Here is a 22906-nt window from a genome sequence, read left to right on the forward strand (position 1 = left end):
AGAAAGAGGGACCCGGGGGCGTGAAGCAGGACGCAGCTGTGAAGAGGGGAAGGAGCTTCATGTTCTTGATCAGGGATTTCGCGACGGCAGTCTTGTATGCTGCATCGGAGGTTTCTGATGTCAGAAGGTGAATAGTTACCCAGATCAGTCCCCCCTCCCCTCCACTGGCTTTCTGTGAAACGGAGTGCTATGCAAATTCTGTTTCACTTTATACTCAGCACAGTCGCAGTTCAGTACAGTAAATCACCCCGAATACTGCCTTCCTGTTACACAGAGTAATCTCTTCTTATTCTTAGTACTATCCTAGTGCTGCTTTATTCTTAGTAGTATCCTAGTGCTGTGATCTCCAGAGGTCTGGGTTCAGATATGACCTGTGCTTTGTGTTTGGTGGCTTGCTCCTGCCTGCAAAGATCTAGATGTAAGGTGGGATTCTCAGTGAAGCTTTTCATAGAAATGTGTCAGGAAGGCATCTTAGATGCAGGACACAAGTTCCAGGGAAAGCCATAGAAAGAAAGCAGTCACATCAAAATAGCTGAAAGGTTGATGGTAGGATGTGCCCGCAGAGTTCTGGGTGTCCGTGTTCACTGTCATGTCCTGAGTTATTTGTAGTTGACGAATTAATTCTGGTTTCTACTTTGCCCATGAGACTTTCAGATACTCTAGACTAGGACTAATTCCCAGCCATGGGGGATTGCCGCAGAACCCAAATGAGATTTCTTTAATTGGAAAAATTCTCTTCCATTCCAATGTGACATGAACAGTAATTGCAAACCCTGAATTTTTTAGAAGAGATGACTTCTTGCTTTCTGGGTTGCCCAAGTCTAAAGTCACGTTGATGTTTTTGAAAATTTTAGCAGTTAGACACGTCTTCTTTTGATTTTTATCTGTGCAAGTCAGTTAACTCATGGAACATGATCAAACTGGCTAGGCGCATTGGTTGTACCAGTTCACAGTTCAGTGATACAAGGACATAAGAATGACCAAACAGGATCTTACTAACGGCCCATTTAAATCAATATTTTGCCTTCAGCACCGAACAATGAGAGATGCCTTAGGATGACTATCAGAGGAGGAAAAGCAGATAAACTTACTTCTTGAGTGAAGCACACTACAAAAGCTTTTATAGATTTCAAAAATTATGTCCTTCAGAGAAAAAGCATCCCTCTATCACCATGGAAACAGGTGCAATCCATTTTAATCAAAGAAAAAGGGAAGCATCCTTCTCTCTGTAAAGATGAGACAATAGTGTAACACCCTTGCACAGGGCTTTCTCAGTAAATCTGTCACTCAAGGTTCGATGATGTGGATTTTCACCCACAGACACCTGCCTGGTGGATGGAAAACTTTCATGCAGCTGCTAGAAGCAGTGACTCTTGCTTGTCCTGGTTTGCACTGGAAATTAATCTTGACTTGCAAGGGAAGGACTTACTTACACATGCTTGCCAGTGAAGGCTCATCTGAACCCTTAAGCCAGCCAGTCCCACACAGCAGCAAACCCATGCTTTGGGAAGCAGACCATGGACCTCCCCTAACACAGTCACTGCTACCCAGCCCTCCCTGACAGTGTGGCAGCTCAGAAAAGCAGGAGAGAGAATCCAAGCTAAAAAGATCTGGAAGTGACTTGCTAGCATCTCCTGTACTTGAAAAGATGGTTCAGCATCTCTTCCTCATGGTGGATTCCAGGTATATACTGCAGCAAGGAAGATGCCTTGCTAAAGAGGAATGGTGGTAGTGTAGTTTCAGGGCTGTTTTCTGGTTGTGAAGCTGGGCTTAATTCCAGCGGTCTGGGACAAGCTGTGTGGTGAGTCAGGCTCTATGTCACCTCGTTCTCTGTATCACCAAGAGGGTGCTGTTCTCTGTGGGCTTATGGGCTTCTGCCGTTGCACAGGGATTTGCACGGTCAGCTCTCCAAACTCTAAAATGCTTGTGCTGAACATACTTATTAGTAGCCAGCCAGATACTACACTGGTGAAGACTGCAAAAGAAAGAGAGATTAAGGAAGACCGATGAGGCAAAAAAAGGGACAAATTCAAGCCCTGTGTAAAGAGGCGCAATGCAGATTAAATTTGGCCTGTTACTTTCTAAGCTAAATTCAATCAGTCCACTTGTACAGCATGGAAAAAATGCAAAGTTTAGACTGATCACTTCTGTTTCCAGGTGTGGCTCAAAAGCAAAATCTCTCTGACAAGTATCGGAGCCCATCGCAGCCCTGAGCCAGCAATGCCGAAATGTTCTAGTAAGATCACGTAATATATTAATGCATGGGAGCACAGAGCATCCAGTCCTGCGACGATATTATGCAACAGAGAATTCCAAAATAGCCAAGGTAAGTGCCTAAGGCTGTCCTAAGTAAGAATGGGACTGATGAATGATTGCCCTTTTTTGTTGGAGGAAATATCTTGAATTGTAGCTAAGGGAAGCATTCTGTTAAGGCATCTAGTAATTTTTAAGAGGTGAACATTACAGGATGAATGAATACTTCTGTAACTTTCTCTTAGGCAGTAAATAAACCACCTTACATCCTCATTAACTAGGTCAGCTCGGGGTGTTGTAGCCTGTATCCCCTGGCTTGTAGATGGTGAGGCACTTTCAGAGATAGCTTTAGTGTAATGCTCCATTACCCTTTACGTCCTAATAACTTCACTCTACAAACCCTGTCCCACTCTCCGCCTAATTATGTAGTGTCCAATTTCCAGTGCACAGCTCACTGCTTCCATGCCTGCGGACCAGTGTTGCATCCATTCTCACAAGCTCTGGTTTGAGAGGCTGAACAGCAGATGTTCACCCTGTATTTGCATCGGCTCTTTAACAAGAAGCACTTACTGCAGGCTTGGCAGCAATCATCTTTGCATAAAAGGACAAAGAGGGAGAAAACAAGTGAACCACAAAACCAGAAGTTCTAATTATTTCTTGGTAGAGTTTTCAAGTGACTCTGTTTAGCAGAAAAATACAAAATATCCCAGCCCCTTCTTAATATTTGTTTAACTACTTTTCAGCTGAAAGAAACCAGACTTGCTGAGAACTGAAAACCCATCCATGTAGTCAATGGAAATTTGCCCTCGCTTGAAGTCTGTGAGAACTGAAAACCTTCCTGAAAGACACTAATGGCCAATTCTTCAGAGATACTTGGGAAGCCCAACTGCCACTGAAATCCAGGGGCACTGAGGGCATAGATACCTTTAGTACTCTCTGTTTCATCCTCCTCTTGAATTGGGTCCATTTCTCATCCAATTCTTCATTTCTCATCAAATTTCTCATCATTCGTGTTTATAGATGTAGTTTGCTGCCAGAATCTGGTCCTTAGCTTGTAAAGATCTAAGCTAGCTCAGAGAAAATGCACCATACTGTATCTTTGATTACCCAAACAGATTCCTATGACAGCAGTGATGATAATCAAGTGTCTTGCATAGCAAATATATGCTATTAGGCTCTTGTCTCCACAGAGAGACCCCTACTCTAACCTCTTCCCTTAAAGATAGTGCCATTTCAGCTGAAGTATTCTTGAGTCCCCCCCCCACACACATATGCACGCACAAACACATGCAAACACATTCAAACACTTGTAAATCACTTTAAATGGAAATGCAAAATCCTTAAACTGAGGTTACTGCAAAATGCCATTGGTACTCAAGGTATGAATCACAAGTTCTTTAGTTTTCTGCCATGACTCACTCTCTTGTATTGTGCTTTGCCATATGTTTGTACACCACATCTCAGCCCAGGCTGAGGGAGATGGGTGCTTGGGCCTAGATCTTGTTGCTGAGCACAAACTACCTCCTCAGTCCTGAAAAATGCTGCAATATTTGATCCTACGGGAGTAACACATGAATTCTCACTTGGGAATCAGAAGAGGTTTAGCCCACCTTGCTTTTCAGTTTCTAGCACATGATACACTATATTTCCCATCAGAAGAGGAGAGGAGACTGGGTAGTTTCCAGGCTAGAAAGGTTCTGCCATTAATTGGAAGTGTAGAGAACCCCCCACTTCTGCCAGGGTAAAGCACTACAGGTAAGATTTTCAAAAACATAGTGTAGCCTAATTCCTATTGAAAGTCAGTAATTTAGCTTGGAACAAAGATTAAAAAAAAAAAAAAAAAAAAAGGCAGCTATTAGAATCTGTGCCAGTTGTGCTCCTGATCCAAGCTTGGTCACAGAACAAAGTAAATGACACTCCGGTATCATACTCTTAACATTACCGTGTTGATATTTTTGGCCATTGCCGTAAAACAGGCTTTTGAGGTAGGTGCTGCTTATCTGTCATCCAAGCCTTCTGCTTTCATAACAGATTGGAAGGTTTCCAAGAATAGAAATGTTCTTTTCCCATTTTGTTTCTCAAATAAAATTACTGAATAAAAATAGACATCAGATGGGAATAAAATAAGAGAAAAAAAAGAAAGGTTAGAGCTACCATTGTGCACTATTATCTCCCTGGGAAGCTACACAGTGTTTATTCTTGCTGTGAAACTGTCTTCTTTGTTCAAAAGAATTATATCAGTCAGCCTTGTAGGGCAATAGAAAAGCAGGTATATTAAATTAGCTGAAGATTGGCTCTAGGGGGAAAAACACCCTTTTACACTGTATGTGATATGCACCATCCATCTTTCTCGAAGTGCAGGTAGAAACCAGGGGCATTAAGACAGATAATAAAATGCAATAATAAAGCAGTACAAATGGAACAGTTATAAAGTGCAATAACTTCCACAGATTTGTCAGTGAGCGCCTTCCCTCAGCGGGAGTTACTGTCTGCCCAGACACTAACGGTTCTCCCCATGTAACCTCCTCTCCGAAGAGGAGAGATGTCTACTTTGCTGGAAAATCTTTGGTATCCTTCAGCAGCATTTGCTCATAATATTCAATCAAAATGAAAATGCTCTTTTCTGGGTATTAAACGTTTCTGTATTCTCATTAATGACTCAGGAGGGGGATGAAGAAGATAATGCAGGAATTATCAAGCTGGAAGAAATGTGATGATGAAAATCATCACTTAAATTAAAAATGCAGAATTATTTAGAATGAGATTTTCAACCGTGTCTGGAAATTTCAGGCACCCAAAGTTCCAGAAAACTGGAAGGATGCTCATTTCTAGTACGGTGCTCATTTCCAGTATGGTGCTCATCGCTTCTTGAAAATCAGGCCATTTCTGTATGATTCAAGCAGCATGATCAAAAGTTGAGCTACCAAGAGCTACATTCATCTCTGTTTGTGACTCACTTTGCAGTTCCTTAAGAGAGAGAAAGAGGACATACACACTAGCTGGTCTGTGTATGGTATGGACACATCTGAAAATCTTGGCCTCAGAAAATCAGTGAGGCAATTTCAAGACAGCAGTATGAAGTTCTAACCCATGGATTTGGGTGGTAGGAAAAAGTACCCATAAGCACTAAAACACACGGAAGTGAAGGGAAAGTCCCCATTTGATTATGCTGGACTTTGGATGAGGTCTATAGAGAGCATGGTTTGACCGACCATGTGCGATATGAGGGAAACCAGCACTGAACTCAGTGTTGTCTGTATACACCCAGGACTGGCAGATAGGTGCAGCACTGTGACTGAGGGATCACTGACAAGTATCTTGCATTCTTATTTTGGGCCTAATACCTTGCTTTTTGAGGAAAAGCTGAAAAAAAAAAATGACACACCACGCAAAGAAATGCTCACTCTGGTGGGGTCTGCGCTGTGGTGGGGAATCAGACGTGAGTGGCTTTGTGCATTTGCATGCTACCCTCCCACCACCCCCAAGGATGAGTCCTCGGCATGTAGAGACCTTGGGCTGCAGATCAGCAATAGTTTCGAAAATGCCTCTTAGGTGAAAAAGAGAAGCTCAAGTTTCTCTGGAGGCATGGCTATAGTCCAGGTTGGGAAATGCACTGCTTTGGAAATGTTAGGCTATAATAATAGGAATTTCCCTGCATATGAAAGGAATATAAAACTTGTCGTATGGGCCACTGTAGGAAGGAAATGTAATCCTGAACTTCAGACTTGTTGGTCTGATTTATGTCAAAACCTGTTATTTGTGTTCCCTGCACAACAAAAGTGTATTAAAAGCTTTTGGTTAAGGAGAGCTGAGTGGTTTGGAGGTCAGATGGAAAATAATTAAACCTTCATAGGGACCAAATCATCGCCGGTTAAAATTCACTGGAAGAGTGGAATTACATCAGAGCTGAATTCAGCTGGCAGTGTAATGTATCCAGATTAGAAAAAAGACCACACGAAAGGATGGCATTCTACATTTGACTGTTAATAAATCTCCTTGTCTTATAAGAAAGGGAAATACACACAATCTGCTGAGTGTGGTGTTTGTATATTAAATCCAATTGAGAAATAATATGAGAACCAGAGAAAAGCCGAAGTCACATCTAACTTGAAATGCAGTCTATATATCACAGGAAGAAAAAGAATATAGAATAAAAATATATTTATAATTCTGGCAAGCTGAAAGGCTTCAGTAGTTTGCTGTCCTCAAAATAATAAAAATCCATTACTCTTCTTCTCATGGAAGACACTGTGAAGTTGTTTATTTTTTCCCAACCTTGTAGTCCAAGGAAGAAAAGAATTTGCAAAATTTCCACTGTAGTGTATGTTAGCTGCCTTAGATACCAGAGCTACAGGTTACCGCAGAGTCTGAGATGGGTTTGTCCTCACATCACTGAAGCATTTAAGGTGGGTCAGCACTGCTGTTTCCCCGTTTCCCTGTCCAAGACATGAAATGAAGCATACAGAAGCCAAAACTGCCTCCATATGGGCTTGGGAGTTTAATCACTGCTGTGCACTCTAGTCTCTGGACCGTCTTTACATGCAGGTGCACACAAAGGCTCTGCTTTGGCCCTTACCAGCTGGAAAGGGGACTTGTTGGGGACATGGCCGGTGCTGGCTCACATTTGTCCCTACACAGAGTTGCTCTGCATCTGCTGCTCCCCGAAAAGGCCCTCAAGCCTCTACAGAGTGGATGCGAGTTGAATCAGGAGCCTGAGCACGTAGAGAAAAGCTACTGCCAAGTGCATCTTAGCTGTAGCTTAAGTGATCTGGCCAAAGCCACACAAGAAATCATTGTTAAAAGAAGGAATTAGACCCTAACTGCTCAGACAGTGTCCTAATCGCTAAGCTGTGCTTTGCCTCAGGATGTGGGACTGGTGGGAATCCTGAGACTGGAGCAAGAAAGATGTTTTGACCAGCCTTGAATCATGAAAGTCACCTGGAGCTTTTTATTCATGGTAATTAGCACAGATCAGACCCAAGCCACTGGCAGCTTTCAGTTATGAGCCTGGGCCACCTGCCAGCACTGCCTCCATTCTAGTCTCTCATAGATACAGCTAAAAGTAAAAAAAATCACCATTAAAAATAGTAGCAAGTCACCTCCTTGGAGCAATACAGTGTTTAGCTGCAATCAACATCTCTAAATGGAGCTGTTCAGATTCCAGCCCTGTGTAATCTGCAATTATGCAAATTTGCAATTGTGCTAATTTGCAGCTCCAGACCAGCATTTTTCTGCAGTGAATTTTCAGGGTTGTTTGGCAGCAGGTAAGTTTGGCTTTCACAAGTTCTGCTTGTTGACAAGGGGTAGGATTTCCAGGAATGCTGTGGGTGCAATGCATCTCTGCTCCCTGTGCCAATTCTGAGGGCAGGTGTTGGTTAAGCAGTCCTGTGCTCTCTCCCTAGCTAGTGCAGAGAAATGGGACCTCTGGTAAGTGATTCATCCTAGCCTGAAATAGTTATCTTAGTTAGATGGAGTGAATCATTCTGGTAGTGTTTGTGTCCCTAGCCACCACCATGAAGAAGTTATAGAAGTAGCCTAAGGAAGCAGTTTGGTCTGGATGCCTTTTGGATAGCTAAAGGCAGGGGAAATGATTGAGGTCCTTGTGAATTAGGAGGGTGAGTCCTGTTAGCAATGTTTGCAAAAAATCATACCCACGATGTGAGAGAGATGTCACCTTTCTGAGTGGGTACCAATCAAGGATAAAGCTGTTGAGAACACTAAGTTTGGGAATTAAATGATATCACCCACTATCACCCTGCAGCAGTGACCCAGGGAATGAGTGCCACCTCGGTCAGGTGCATCCAGGGAGGGGGATAGGGAAGCCAAGGCATCAATCACTGTGTTACACTACAGCCATGGCTGCCCAGGATTGTCAGGGCATGATTGCTTCTGAAAAACTGGCCATTCATTTACATAAGCAAGAGAAAATTTATGGGAGAGATTGAAAAAGCAAAAGAAAAATACTCAGCCTTGAGATACAGTTTTTCTTTGTCCCTTCAAAGGGAAATGTCAGGCAAAATACTGCATCTGCTAGTACTTTCGCAGGAGCAGCTACCCTAGAAATATGCAAAGCTGTATTTTTTATCCATGAGAAGGACGTATCCAACACATACCGCGTTCTGCATGCCCTCTGCAGAATTAAGTCTGGTGTTTCTGTCTTTGATTGCAGTCACAGTGCACAAAAGCTCTGTGCATTTTCATTGATATTCACATCATTTCGCCTTCAGCTTCTCTTGAATTAATGTAACCCAGGACACTTCACAATGTCAGGCTCAATTTCTGTAGGCTTAGGCTGAAAAATTTAATCTTCGGCATTCTTGAATTTTTTCCCCAAATTCCTTTTTTCTGATTTCGATGCCTTTATACAAAGGTCTTAGTATTTCCTTCAGCATGCAACACACCACAGGGGCACTTCTGATGGAAAAGCAGGTTTTTCACCCTTCCCAGAACAGATGGAGAGCAGCTGAGGGGTCCGAGAGACAATCAAAGGGACCATCACCATGAATTGCTGTACCACGTAACCAGCGTTTTTCTGGCAGCGGTACTCCTCCTTACTTTTTCTCCACTTTGGAGAAATCCACCATGTGGATATCCAGTTGGTTAGAGAAAAGCAGAAGGAATTCTGCAAGACTCTAGGCTCATCTGTGCATTCAAAGATGCTGCCCTGAAAACAGCAATGTATCAGTACATGTGTACTCCCACAACAACATGGCAATCACAAGTAGCCAAGAGTCATAGGGTCCATTGAACAGCAGCCATGGTTCAGTGAGTCAGCAGCAAACAACGCAGAGCAGCTCAAACTGGTGCTAAACTCAATTAGCAAACCTGACCTGCGGTTTCATGCAAACCCTTTTTCCTTCTCTTAGACTATATGGGTTCATGCCCCCTACATTTCGCTCTCAGTTTCAAGTATGAATGAATTCAAAATCTCTAAGTAAAATTCAGCCAGAAAAAGCTACCTAGTTTTGACTAGTTTCAGTACAAACCCAAGCAAAACCACAGAATTGCTCATGGTTTCCAGACCAAACCATATATTTCACCTAGTTTTTGGGGTTTCATTACGAAAACTTCATGGAGTCTGAAAGAACAAACACAAAGCTTAAGGTCCTTTGAAACAAAGCTTAAGGCATCTTGAATTGCTATCTATATAAACACTTTTATCGTCTTAGAATAAAATGGTTGAAAAAGTATCTCTTTAGAACAGGCCAACATTGAGCCACCTGGCTGCAAAGAGATGGTTCTTTGCAACATGTAAACCCTCAGCTCCTTTTAAGTGAGAGTGGTTCGTCTTGGCTCCTGAGCACTGAACTCAATTTTGGCCCTCAGATTTGTCATCTTAGTGTAGTTTCAGCCTTGAACACATGCCTGGAAGAGAAAAATCAAGAAATCTCTTTGACATCGTGGGAAAACAATAGATGGTGCAGGCATGGCATAGATAGCATTTATATCCTTTAGGGTAAACAACATCTTGGGGTTTAGAGACTGAGAAAACATTAAGGCTCTAGTGATGTTCTCTCTTACTGATTAACAGCTGCTTCTTTCTGCAGAAAGTATAATTCAGATCATCTCTAAGTCAGGCCAGGAAACTCCTCAAGCACTTGAAAGCTCAAGCTGGAGGAATAGAAATCTGGCAGTCATACACACGTGTAAGTGTTGTGCTGCAGGAGCAGAACACGCTAAAGATGGCTCCAGCCACAAATTCTCTATAGCCAACCATTAGAAAAACAAAAATTGGAATGAGGTGAAGGACGGGCATCGATAGGGTATATTTTATTGTAGAAAATTTGTCCCAAACTGTAACACATTTTTTGTGATGTATAAATAAGCACGTGTGCATTTTTTGCTGCATACATTTCCAAAGGCTGTGTCTTATGTATTGAGCTAATTCTGTCTTCCAGGATACATCAGTATGAATCCTCCTTCCAGCTTCCCTGGAAATCACCTTACTGAGCACAACTGAACCAGTAAACTCAACTAGACTAGAAGATATTTAACAAGACATCTAGCTCTCATTTCAAAGACTTCAAATGATGATGGATTTGTCATTTCTTTCAAGGAGCTGTGCCAATGATTAATTAACCTCAGTTTCACAGATTTGTTTCCCTTTCCTACTAGATTGACAGAGAGGCGGACAGACAGAAAGAAAGAAAAGATGAAAGTCTTGGTTGTTTTTCCTCTCATCTGTCAATACTTCTTATTTCCACCGACTAGCAGGTCAAATCTTTCCTTTTCCCAACCTAAATTCACAGAGACCAGGATGAAATTGTCTCTTTATTCCTCAGTTTGATTTAATAGAGCAAATTGCTTGAATTTCTCTTGGTAAAGGCACTTTCTAGATCCTGAATCATTTATGCTACTCTAGCTATTTAGCAGGGAAAATATGTCACAGTATTTTTGTCAGAACATGTAGGATAGGAAACTGTAAACTGCAACTTCAAACAATGCTTCAAATGAAAAAAAGAGCACACTAAATAATTGAAAGTTTGAAGCACCCACTCAACTGCAAAAATGTCCCATATCTCTGTGGCTATTGTTAATATAATTAGGCAGTTTCAGGATGTGTCTTGACAAGCTGTTTTGTTTTGTTTTGTTTTAGCTATTTTCTAGAAGTGGTAGAACTCAGACTGAAAAGAAATCTGGTTTCACATCTGGGTTCTGCCACAGCCTTCCTGTGTGACCAGAGCCATGTCACTCAGACTCGGTGGCCCACTTTCCCCAACTGCACAGTGAGGAAAACAACATATTTATTTACTCAGGTAAGAGCTGTGCAAATGTATGGCCTTGCCAACTGGCTGAATCCCTTGAAAGAGGAGGGTGATTTTAGAAGAGATGTTAACGACGGCTTTGCCTTAAGTTTCTTAGGACAAAAGCATGAGGGAAGAGGATGGGAAGGTTGTGAATGACCACACCGCAAGGAAAGACAGTGATGTCCACTCCAACTTGTCTGTTTATTCTGGAACTCTTTGGGAAGAGAGATATTTGAAAGCAGTATGGAGCACAAAGAGATGCTGATGCCTTTGGGTCTATAGCAATGGATCTAACTCCAGCCTTTTCCACCCTGGACCTCAAATCCTTTTACAGGAAAGAGCTACTTGATTTCTCCTATTTTATAGCCAGGAAAATTGAGGCAGAAGATGGAGAAATGATTAATAGCGCAGAGGCACCTTATGTGTTTCTGAAGCCTTTGCCAAAGCCACTGGGCAGGTGACCATGAAGCTACAGTGAGTTTCCCACCCGAGCTGCCTGCAGAGCCGGTTAGCAGAGACGGCACCACGGGCCAAAGTCGTGACAAAAAGCCACGCAGTCCCTGGGGGCAGGAGGCAGCCCCGACCTTGCCGGGGTGGGCCCGGGCAGTTGCTTCACATGTAACCAGGCACCCCGAGGAATGAGGGAAGGAGTTTGGTGAAGACAACGAGAAAGAGGAGGTGGTGGTGTAGGTTGTGAGAGCAGATGAAACAGCTTTGACACAGGCAAAAGAAACTTCATGTTTGGAATTTCAAAAAATCGACTCAACATTTCTGTCACAGCAGATAAACATCTATCTGTTTTATTACTGGGAATCATCTTTTTTTCTGATTATAAATAGAAACAACATATTACTTCATGTTATTTCCTCTGGGGTTTTTTGGGGGTAGATATGTGTGGGTGGTAAACAGCTTGCGAAGAACTTCTTGTTGTTATTATTATTAGTCAATATGAATAACAGGAGGGGAGCGTCTGGGGTTGTGATATACCAGGTACTGTGTAGCCACAAACCAAATATAGGTCATTCCCTCAAACGCATCTGCTGTGAAGGAAGGACAGCACGGCTGAACCACTAACCTATAATTGTGATTGTCGTTGCTTTGTGGTAGTGTCTGTATTGCCATAAGCATTTTTCTTGCATAAAAGACGACTTAGGCAGAGACACAAAGAACTCAAAATCTAGAAGCTAACAAGATCTCTGACCATTGACAAGTAGCTAGACAGAATTGTCAGTGCACTTATTTCAGAAAGCTGAAAGCGCCTTTGCAAACTCCTACTGTGTCGTGGTAACAGCTAGCAATGGAAACATGCCGCGTTAGCTGTGGTACGCACATATCACAAGGCACAGTCCCTCGTCAAAGAATTTATAGCCTGAACAGGCGATTAAGATACAAAGTCTGATAGGAAATACAAGCACTGAGCTCAGGTTTTCTGGCATTTAATGCTCTGTCTTCTCGTCTGAAGGACCTGAGCTGCCCTTGCTTGCCTGGGGCATCGCCAGCAGCATGCAGCAAAGCTGATTGGCTCCGGTACCCGAGGCACCATCCTGCAAGGAACTGGCCTGGCTTTGGGGCAGAAGGGGAAGGAAGCACTGGCTGTAGCAGGGACTCTGGAGCTGGAGCTGCTGAGCACCCACCTGCACTTCTGCACACCTGGGTGGGCTCCAGGTGTGGCTGAGACTGCCAGCAAGGACGGGAGTGCCAGTAGGGTCACCAAGCCCAAGGAAGCCAGTGGTCCCGTGGGTGAGTAGGGCAGCTACTAACAGCCGCATCCAGGGGCTTGCTGTAGATACATCTGGGCAGTATGGGCTTTGGAGTGACCTACACGGCAAGCCCAATTACCAGCATAGCTGCGGCCTGAGGGAAGTGACCTGATGGCAGTCACGCTGCAGGTCTGTGTCACCTGCCAGACCAGGACTTTGGCCATCTGAGTCCCAGTCTGGTAGGGAGTGCAACTGGCTAGAAAGTTTGCAATGCAAAAAATATATATACACATATATAGACATGCATATACATTTATTCATCTATTTATTTATTTTCCCACTGGAAAATACTCTTGTGTTAAAAACAAACCCCTTTTTCAGGAAGGTGCCCATTCAGACAAAATGTTTCAGAAAATTAAAACAAAAAAAAGAGATATTTTAATAAGCTTGAAAGCTGCCACTTCTTTTTCGGAATAGAATGATTTGATTTTTCTATGAAAAACAATGTTTTGTTTTGAAATGCTTCACTTCATACTGTTTTATCTACTCAATGTATTTATTCAGTCTGAAATTATGGGACAAATTAAACCCTTTGAACCCACCTTGCTACCCTTCGGTGGAGAAAGGGATTTTTTCCATTGTGACAGCTTCTAAATCCCCTTTCTTTCTTTCTTTCTTTCTTTTTTTGTTTTTTGTTTTTTTTTGTTCTTCTTCTCTGAATAAGTTATCGTTAAACTGCAGAATCATAACCTAAATACAAAAGCTAGCTCCTGATGAAGTATTTGAGTGACCAGCAGGTCTCCAGTAATAGCAAATGTTATCAGCACTTTTATTTAGTAATTCAGGAAGACTTCCTTTCCTGCCTTACTGAATTTTGTTACACTTTGAATATTGAGCAGTGTGCTTTGCTTCCCAAAGAGACAGCTCAGTTTAGTAAGAACTGGATGACAACACACACAGGCAGTGGAAGGAGGTTCAAGGGTTAGCAGACAGATAAGGTAAGTGGAATACAAGAGCTGTGAAGAGCTGCAGGAAAACTTAGTAGCTGTAGAAAGAAGTGAGGGACTGGGTGGCTGAAAAATCAAGTCCATGGGCCCCCTGGCCCACAGCTCCACCATGATGTGGTCTAGAGCAGGGGGTCCCTGCTTCCTCCACTGCTAAAGTCACTTAGGAACGTTGCCAAATACTCTGTACCTCACTGGAAAGTAAATGAAGGGCCCCAAAAAAGTTGTGATTATTCAAAGTATGCTCACGTGTCACAGACGAACTGCTATGCTATCAGTGACAATGTTAAAGTAACATTAACTGCCTTGTTGTCCCTAGCAAGGGACCTGCTTCTGCCTTTCTTGATACAGCAGTACCTGAGAGTGGCAGGGCTGGAGAAGGAGCTGGGTGATGCTGGGGAGAAGGGATCATTCGGGGGTGTTTGGGATGAGCCTGGGAGTTTGGCAGTAGAAAAGCTCGGGGTGCTCTGAGGATGAGAATGCTGGCGTGGACATGGCCCGGACAGGGCCCTTACCCTCCTGCTTGGGGGACCGAGGAAGAGAAGAGGCTGCAGGGGCTCAAGGCAGGTAGCGGCAGCTGCACGTCGAGCTGCCACCAGCGCGGAGCAGAGGCGCGGGCTGAGCAGTCAGTGCTGAGTCAGGACGTAGGCAGGGGAAGTGGCGCACGGCCTGGACGGGAGGGGAAGACCCAACCACACGGCACTTCTCGCCCCTCTGGGTCTTTGGAGAAGAGTGAGCAGCAGTGGTGGGAGAAGGCCAAGGACGTGGCTTGGCCAGGCCTCAAGGGCGAAGGGCGCTGGCACAAACCCTCGCAGGCTCCTGCAGCCGCAGGCCGTGGAGGGGTGGAGGAGGGCAGGACAGACAGCTCTTCCTGCCAGCCTGGCGCGGAGCAGCAGGCAACACCGCAGTGATGGCACTCTGCCTCATCGGGGCAGCTGCCGATTTGGGAGCAATTTTCCGAATACAGCTGGGGCAGCTTCTCTGTACTAGGGAGAAATATCTGTAGGCCAAATAAGGGACTTTTTTCGTCTTCCTTTCCTATACGGTGTCAGGTTGTGGATCTTTGGCAGGACCCACAGCTGACTGTGCAGCCTCCAGGAGGTGAAACCAGTCCAGCCGAAAGCAGAGGGACAAACGGCACACAACGGCCACGTAAATCAAAGCGCAAGCCGACCAGAAAGAGAACGCGAAGTCTAACAAGTTTATCCCTGGTAAATACTATACTGCAAATCTGACAGATTAAATGAAAAGGCAGAGGAGGAAGTGCCAGAAGTATTCGACTTACCACAGAAAATAGTTCTAGACGGCTGTACAGCCCACGAACCAGGCTTTCAACACTCCTACGGTGGAATCAGCTCTGATAGTCATCACTGAACGAAGAGCTGGCTTCCATGAACTGCTGCAGCTCTAGAGCTGGGAGAAATTGGTTTAGTGAGTCATTGATTCATTGGAAAATGCACTTTCAGGCTGGCCAAGCTGGTTCATGAATTTGGGTTGTATTTTGCTGAATGGTGGCGGCAAAACCACAAATGCTGAAAACTTTTGGAAATGCTGATACACTAAAGTTAGGCAGGATTAAGCAGTTAATTAAGCAGTTAATAAGTTCTGAAGGGAACTGCTTTGATACATCCAAAAGGTTTTGGTTTCGAAGATGATGCCAAAAAACTGAGCTAGGTTCACAGAGTTGTTGGTGATAGAGACGCTATTCTTTGTTCACTAGCTAGATGATTAAGATACTAATGCAGATTGTAATAAATATAGATACGATTTCCTTCTGTGACTAATTCGGAGCACGTATTGTGCAATGTTCTCCCATCCTCAATAAATTATTCTCATGATCTTTCTTTCAATAAATTAATGGTTAAATAGTATTCACAAATCAGAATAGAATACCATAACTAGAATGAAAGAGTGAGAAAATATCTGATAATTATTTCCTGAAAATTGTAAGTTAAAATTCCCTGAGACTCACTTTTACTAGCTAAGTATCTATTAGGTAACTCTGTGAATTCAGACGTTTATGGCCTGAACCCTGTAGTAGATCGATAACCAATTCAATACTAGTTGGATAAGGAGAGAGCTGTAATTTTAATTTCATCCCAGCAGCAGCAATGGGCACTAGAGGGGTGTGACCTGTATGAACCATAAAACCATTCTGGAGCTAGCAGACACAGGCTGTAAAGAGCCATCTAACAAAACACCAGAAGATTTCACCACCCACTGTTTTTGGCCAATGCAATGAGTCAGATCAAATGCCTATCTAGCCCACTATTCCATTTTCAGCCATAGTCATTAAGCAGCAGATGCCTCAGCACAGAGTGTAAGAAACAGGCAAAATACAGTGATCAGCCACCTGAGTTGTCTGATTCCTTTTTGAGTCCAGTTACGTGCTGTGACAATGAGATCTATAATTTAATGATGCAATGGACAAAAAAAATGTTCTTTTCATTTATTTAAAATATTTTAACATGCTTATTTGGCTGGGGTGCTCCTTAGACTTGTTATATAGAGAACTAGAATCATCCCCCGGCTTGCTGCCTCCATCGCATTCATTATTTCGTAGTGTTCTTTCATACCTCCTCTCTTAAAGAGAGGCCTCCTCTCTTAAAGAGAATACCTCCTCTCTTTTTAGAGAAGCCCAAAAGTTGTTGAATCCTCTGACTGTCCTTGTCTCCTCTAGCTGTTCCCCTACCAGTCCATCCAGCTCCGCGTGGGGTGAGACAACAGCAAGATGCCTTTTCAAATACATGACAGTTTTTGCCAAACAATTTTTGGAGGAAATAACTAAGAGCATCAGCCCTGTCACACAAGGCTTTTGCTGTAACCAGCCCTCGGCACAAGAGGGTCTCCCAGGCAACACAGGAGCTGTGAATGTTTGGTCACAAGAGATGGAAGTCAATGAGGAGCTTTAGCTTGATTGAAAGGACACCTAGCTCTGTGCCAGGAACAGTCTTCTACACTGAAAGTAGGAGGATTGAGCTGCAAGAGCACTGAGATCCTTTTTATTTGATGGCTGCTGACTTTGGAGGCCACTCTCCACTATCCACTTCGGAGGCTTTCACCTCTCTGTAGGCATCTCCAATTGGACTTGTCTGCATGTACACCCATCACTTTGTAATCAACAGAGATAAATAGACATCTGTAGAAGAGTCTAACTTTTTTTTATGCATCTGCTTCAGGATGAGATGATTCGTGCCCTGGAAGCACCTGTTTCTCTCCCCCAACTCAGATGCTGTCCACTTTTCGCTGGAGGACTCCGTCTCCAAGACACTAGGATGCCTGGACAGGCAGAGAGCCCAGGAGGACAGGAGCAGCCCCCCAGCTTTCCAGGTGCCGTGCTCACCCCTGGGGCGCCCGGGAGGCCTGTGGGAGGTTAGCACACGCAGCGCGGTGAAAGCACCCAGAAGTCTAAGAACGTGGGAAAGAACAGGGCAAATCAAAGGCAAGCTGTGCTTTCATAGGAGACCTGCAGGGCAGCCAGAGCCGGAGGGCAGTGTCCCTCAGGGAGCCCCCAAGCCGCCCCGGCAGCTGCAAATGAAACCCCGAAAGCCAAAGAAGGAGAAGGGCTTGTGCAGCTGTGTATCTGACCCGGACCAAAAGGCGTAAAAGTGAGCAGCGTGAAAAAGGACGGTGTCACTGTGGGTTTCTGGGCGGAAGAGGCACCGGCACCAGGAAGGACTCTCTGCCTGTGCTGAGGGCGGACGGTGCTGCCCACCCTCGTGCGCCCTCTGCGCAACGAGCCGGTCGGGTGGGAAACACGCAGCCCTTTCCCGCTACTGCCCAGCACAGGCAGCATGGCAAAGCCAGACTGGTCTCTCTTCGCTTTGAGATGTTTCAACTTCAAGTTTATCCAAGAGCAGGAAATCCCAAGGCAGCCAAACTTATAAAGAAAAAAGAAAAATGCAATGATATTTACTTTTTTTAAAAGCTGAAGCAGGTTTTAACGTTTGTTTTCGTTGCAGTTTCGGGCATAATGTCAGGTCAGTTTTTCTTCTGGTCTCTCTCTGTCTCCTCATCCCTACCGAAGCAGGCACAGTGAGAACGCGTTTCAGAATAGCTGACAGATTTCTAATGTGGTTTTGTATGGTTTCCTGAGAATCGGGGGACATTTGTTGTTTTGCAATTTTACAGAAAGCCACAAGTATGCTTAAGTGCTATAAAGACCTAATAAACAGGTAGGTGTTGTGAAAGGTTAGAGAGGGGCAAAAAATTGTAGCACTACGACGGTCTACTAGTCTTCTGGTCTCTCTTCAGTCTCGGCAAACCTGCTTTGAGGTTATTTGTAGCTGAACAGCACACACTGCACCAAAGGATTTCAACATACCGATGAGGCAGATGGTTATGAAGCTGCAAGAAAAATGCGGTTAGTTTTTACTAGCACCTGTGGCAAATTCCTCTCAGAGGTCCTCCCACAAGGCAGGGTATGTTGTACAAGACAGCGCTGAAAGGAGGAGGAGGGAGACTGTGTCATACGTTCCCCTGGGGCTCGCTATTTTATTTTTTTAAAAAAGCTTTAGATTTCTTTTCCTTTTTTTATTTTTTTTCACAGAGGAGAGAACATGCAGTGGAAACTATTACAGGGGCATCCTACGGAAGTGCCGGGAGGCCTCCGCCCGAGCGCCGCGTTCGTCCTGATCCCTGCCCCTCGCGGAGGCAGCGCAGAGGGCAACGGGAGATGCTCACACGGCCAAAGCGGTGGCGATGGCAGTCGAGAGGGGAAGGTGGTGCTTGTGACTCTGCTCCGTACCCTTCAACCAGACATTTACTGTCTCTGTGCTTGGGTTTTGACCCAGATAAAGTGGAAATCCCCAGGAAGCTAGGAGGTTTGATAGGGGGTACCTGAGGTATTTCAGAGGTTCTCGTAGGAAGTGTTTTCCATGAAATTACTGTATGAGAAGAAAAAATTAATATAAGAAGAAGGTTAGGAAAACATTTAAAGAAAGGCATGGTAATAAATAGCCCTTACTTTGTACTCGTCTCCATGCCACATAAAGTACAAGCTACTAGGCTACTCCTCGAGAGCACCAATATCTGGCTATGGTTTTTTGCAGTTATACAAGCAAAAATACATGGATAGTCTTCTCCCATAAGTGTTCCTCCAAGGGGAAAGCAAGAAAGTTAGCGAATGAATTATATTAGATGATTTACCTGCCAAACCATCTCTCTTCTTCCAACCACAGCACTACACAATTGGTTTCCACTCTCTCCCAGTGGCCTTGAAAACATCATCACCCTGAGGAGCAGACTGTTCCGAGCTGAGGTTTGTACACCTCAGTCTACAAAAATAAGCTGGAGTTCTTACAGAGGAAGGCACTTCTATGTAATTTCTGACATATCCCTTTTTTGATTCGTGGGTAAGAAGCATTAAAACAGCGTGATGTCTTTTACTCCTTAAAACACATGAAGCAGCTCTTGAAAGGAGAAAGACATGAAAAATAATCCTGTGATTCTTACAAGGACTATTTATCCTTCAACTCAATAAATTAGAAGTAGTACCAGTGCCAATTATTGCTGTACACCCAGCTAGAACTAATGTAAGCAGTGAAATAATATCTGTCAGATGTGAAAACTGTCCAGAATTATGAGATTTAGACAATCGCTCTAGGTTTCCTGTTTTTCAAAGTCCATCTTGATAAGATTTGGACTAGTTTTCAGAGGTGCTGAGTACCTACAGTCCCAGCGGCAGTGGGAGGGCTGGGCCTGCAGCTGTGTGTCTCTGGAGCAGGGAAGCCTCCGAACCTCTCCCGTTGGCCACCCAGGAATGGAGGACCCAAAGGCGCAGGGAACTTCACACTGTGGTCATGCTGGTTGATATGGGAGGCCTTTCTGTCTGTGTAGGCTTAAGTCTGTCAACAGTTTCACATCCAGCATGCTGTAAACTATTAAAAAAAAAAAAAAAAAAAAAAAAAAAAAAAAAAGGAAAGAGTCCATCAGGGAATTTTAAGAGGGCAATGCCAAGACTCTGTAGTCATGGATGTTTGTGCAAACATGTAGTTCAAGGGACATCTGTAGTGACTCCAGAAAAACACGCTGGGGAGTTGTGATAATTTCTAGCTGAAAATTTTCCTTCCTGGTACAGTCCACCTGGCAGCTCACCTGCGGGGAGGCAAAGAGAGCAATGGCTCCGGGGCCATCGTGCCAGCTCTCAGCGCGGTGGAGACATGGCCCTTGTGCTAGAGCTGGGGCGGGGGGAATTTACTTTGTAGAATGTTTGCTTTCTGTGCTTTTATTTTTTTTTCCAGGAAGAGATAGCTGAATCTCAGAACTGATGCACTCCAAAATCTTAAATGCTGGCACTGCTTATTAGCTGCTCGCTCAGTGGAGAATATCCTTCCTTATATAGGCCTTTTTAGAAACTAGGTCAGAAGATTTATGTGAGTACAGGCTGCTAAAATCCTCTCTGACAGCCTGCCTGCCTTTATTATTTTCTTGCCTTGCCCATTACAGAAGCCATCGTACCAGCGTCTGCGCTGATTTCTCCTGGGGTGAGCTGGGATGACCACAGCAGATACCTTCATCTCCTGCCACTGTGAACACCCTCCAGCCAGCGCTCATCCTCGTGGCCTGTTCAGCAGGTCTGACCCCCCGCAGCAGTTGTCTCCCCAGAAAGGAGATGCTGTTTTTCAAAGAAACATGGTAGTGCCACAACAGCCTGGGCCTTCAGTTGATTTATCAGTGGATGAACATCTAAACGCCAGATGCTCTCGGGTGCTAAAGGCTGATGTACTCCAGATATGGTGCCTTTGCAGCAAGTACTGCGCTGAGAGGAGGGTTAATGTCCAGCCAGGGTGTTATGTGCTCATCCAATGCACCCCCTAAAAGCCCATCATCTCAAGCGGAGTTTCTAGGAAACAGTCCACTGCAAATAATAGCACTAATAACAACAGAAGCCTTCTGTGAAGTGTTTGCACTGAAACATAAAACCACACAGAATAGTCTTGCTTTTAGACACTCCTGTGAACTCAGAATGCACTGACGATCGTTTGTGCTGATGGGATATTTCTTGCTGTGTTGTTTGCGGGAGATGGTATCTTTCTGTGATATACATATGTCTACATACATATATCTATACCCACACATATTCATACAATAGAAGTTAAGATTTAAAAACAATCATTATACACCCACTTGTCTGAAATAAAACAGATTTCCAAGCAGTAATTGCACAGACTATTATTATCATACGTTCAGTTTATATACATGCTTAATCTGATTCTTCATCCATATGAGCATGCCTACTAACCTCAGAACTAAAACTGACATAAAATGAAACTCTCGTTACAGGTTTTTAAATCTCTAGATGGTCACTTAACAACGTGCTCTTATTTCCAGAAGTATTAAGTGCACAACAGCCCCCCCCCCCCCCAAACGTGCTGTGCCTCCAGCACTTTGGAAGTCTCATCGCTGGGGTGGATGCGAAGTCCTCACAACAGGCTCTGACTCCATTGATGAGCACGTGGCCGCCATGGACAGTAATGCAGCTGAGGTTTCTCTGGCCAGCAACGTATGCAAAGCTCGGTTCTCGTGGCTGAAGAAAGCCTGAAGTCCCACCAGTCTGATCTTCAGGAAGAACCAAAGGTGCTTGCCAGCCGTGCTTAACCTCTCTGTTGTTCCTGCTCTAGCTCCGCAGGCTAATCAGTCAAGTGTACAGGGAAGTAAACCCAATTTATCCATTTTGAATTTGGGCACTGATCGTTCAGCCTAGACCAACAGGGAGCTGAACATACCCATGTTTTGGTCTTTTGCTACATGCTAATGCCAGATAGTCCATGTGTTGTAGCAGCCTTTGTTACCTTTGTGATAAAGCTGATGGGCTAGCCTCATTTTTAAATCCTCTCATTTAAATGAAAAGACAAGCTCTTTTCTCAGATACACCAAGTGTCTCAATTTTTCCAGTACTGTAAAGATCCCTGGTTATCTGCATATGTAACATTATCAGGTGATGTTTATTCAGTGGTCAACTAACAGGGAAAAGGAAACAGTTTTCTCTAGAACTGAGTGTGTTGCAAAGCCTCCCAAATCGGTGCTTTATTGACACGGAAAGGCTGATGAGAATTGCCAAACAGTAGCAAGAAGACAAGCTCTAAAGACACAGGCAGTTAAATCCCTCCCTGGGAGAAGCAAAACTTTCCAGCTAGGAATATTAAACACCGTAAGTACGTGATTACTGGTCCCTTTGGCTTGATTCTTGTTCCTCATCTGCTCGGGCCTGAGGCAAATAAAGCAAGTTCTGGTCTGGGACAAATCCATCCCAGGACAGAGACACCTGTTTGTTTTTCCTCCTTCTTTTCTTTTCCTGTAATGCAGTTTAAAGCATATTGATTAGTGTGAATGAACTGGTCGCTAAACAAATCAGAGAAGCCGTATTCATAAATGCATTGTAGCACTGATAAAAGCTACAACAGTAATGATGATAACCATGTCCTCTTATCACACGCTAACAGAGGAGCAGAAGGGAGGCTCCATCAAAACATGACAGTTTTAGAGCACTGGTGATTTCTTCTTGCCGTTGTGAGGGGCTGGGACTCGGCAGTCACAAGCAGCTACTGGCAGCTCACGAGGGCTGATGCTGAGCTCCTGTACCAAGGCAAGAGGTACCAGAGCTCAGTGGTTTCTGAGGTTTCTGCTAAGGTGGGAGCACTTTGTGGTCTTTGTACCAGCGCTGCTCAGCTGAACACCTCCCAGCACTGCAACGCACACACGCATGCACTCGTAGAACAAATACGTGCTAGTACAGATGTACATTTGTGGACAAATATGTACACAATCATGCATCGTGGCTATATATGCATAAATATTATACACACGGATATATTCACTCAGGCTGGCAGGGTCCAGGACGTTCCCCGGCCCGGGCAAGGCATCACCAAAGAGCCAAACAAAACCACAACAGCCCACAGGAGTGAGTGAGCATCAAACAGGAAAGAAAACAAGGTTGAGGTGCCCACACCCACTGGCACCACTGCATGTAGGGACTCTGGAGTGACCAGAGATGCGTCACCAAAGTTGGCTGTTACGTGCTCCGGCACCAGGGGTTTTACCAGGGGAGTTTCCCGTCTGAATTGCTGCAGTATTCTGACAGTCTGACGGCAGTCGTAAGGCAGGACAGCTAACGGGCACGCGTATACACACATGCACACACTTACACTTGTTTATGTGTAATCTATCATCGTATATGTGTAACCTATGTATGCAAGCTATG

The 22906-nt window shown here is 44.2% G+C and overlaps 2 long non-coding RNA genes across 3 annotated transcripts; both read left to right on the forward strand.

Moving 5' to 3' along the window:
* Positions 1–2161: 2161 nt before the first annotated feature.
* On the forward strand, positions 2162–12812 carry LOC112991403 (uncharacterized). The gene is made up of 3 exons (XR_003261288.2): positions 2162–2326; positions 10850–11009; positions 11108–12812. It is a non-coding gene; the product is annotated as an uncharacterized LOC112991403 (long non-coding RNA).
* Positions 12813–14457: 1645 nt separating this feature from the next.
* On the forward strand, positions 14458–20817 carry LOC135330370 (uncharacterized). Of its 2 annotated transcripts, XR_010392356.1 has the most exons (4): positions 14458–14915; positions 16884–17034; positions 18254–18425; positions 18885–20817. It is a non-coding gene; the product is annotated as an uncharacterized LOC135330370 (long non-coding RNA). The 2 variants fall into 2 exon arrangements; XR_010392355.1 differs by having other exon boundaries at positions 18254–20817.
* Positions 20818–22906: the final 2089 nt, after the last annotated feature.

This window comes from Dromaius novaehollandiae, chromosome 20, assembly GCF_036370855.1.
Source record: "Dromaius novaehollandiae isolate bDroNov1 chromosome 20, bDroNov1.hap1, whole genome shotgun sequence".
Taxonomy (NCBI): Eukaryota; Metazoa; Chordata; class Aves; order Casuariiformes; family Dromaiidae; genus Dromaius; species Dromaius novaehollandiae.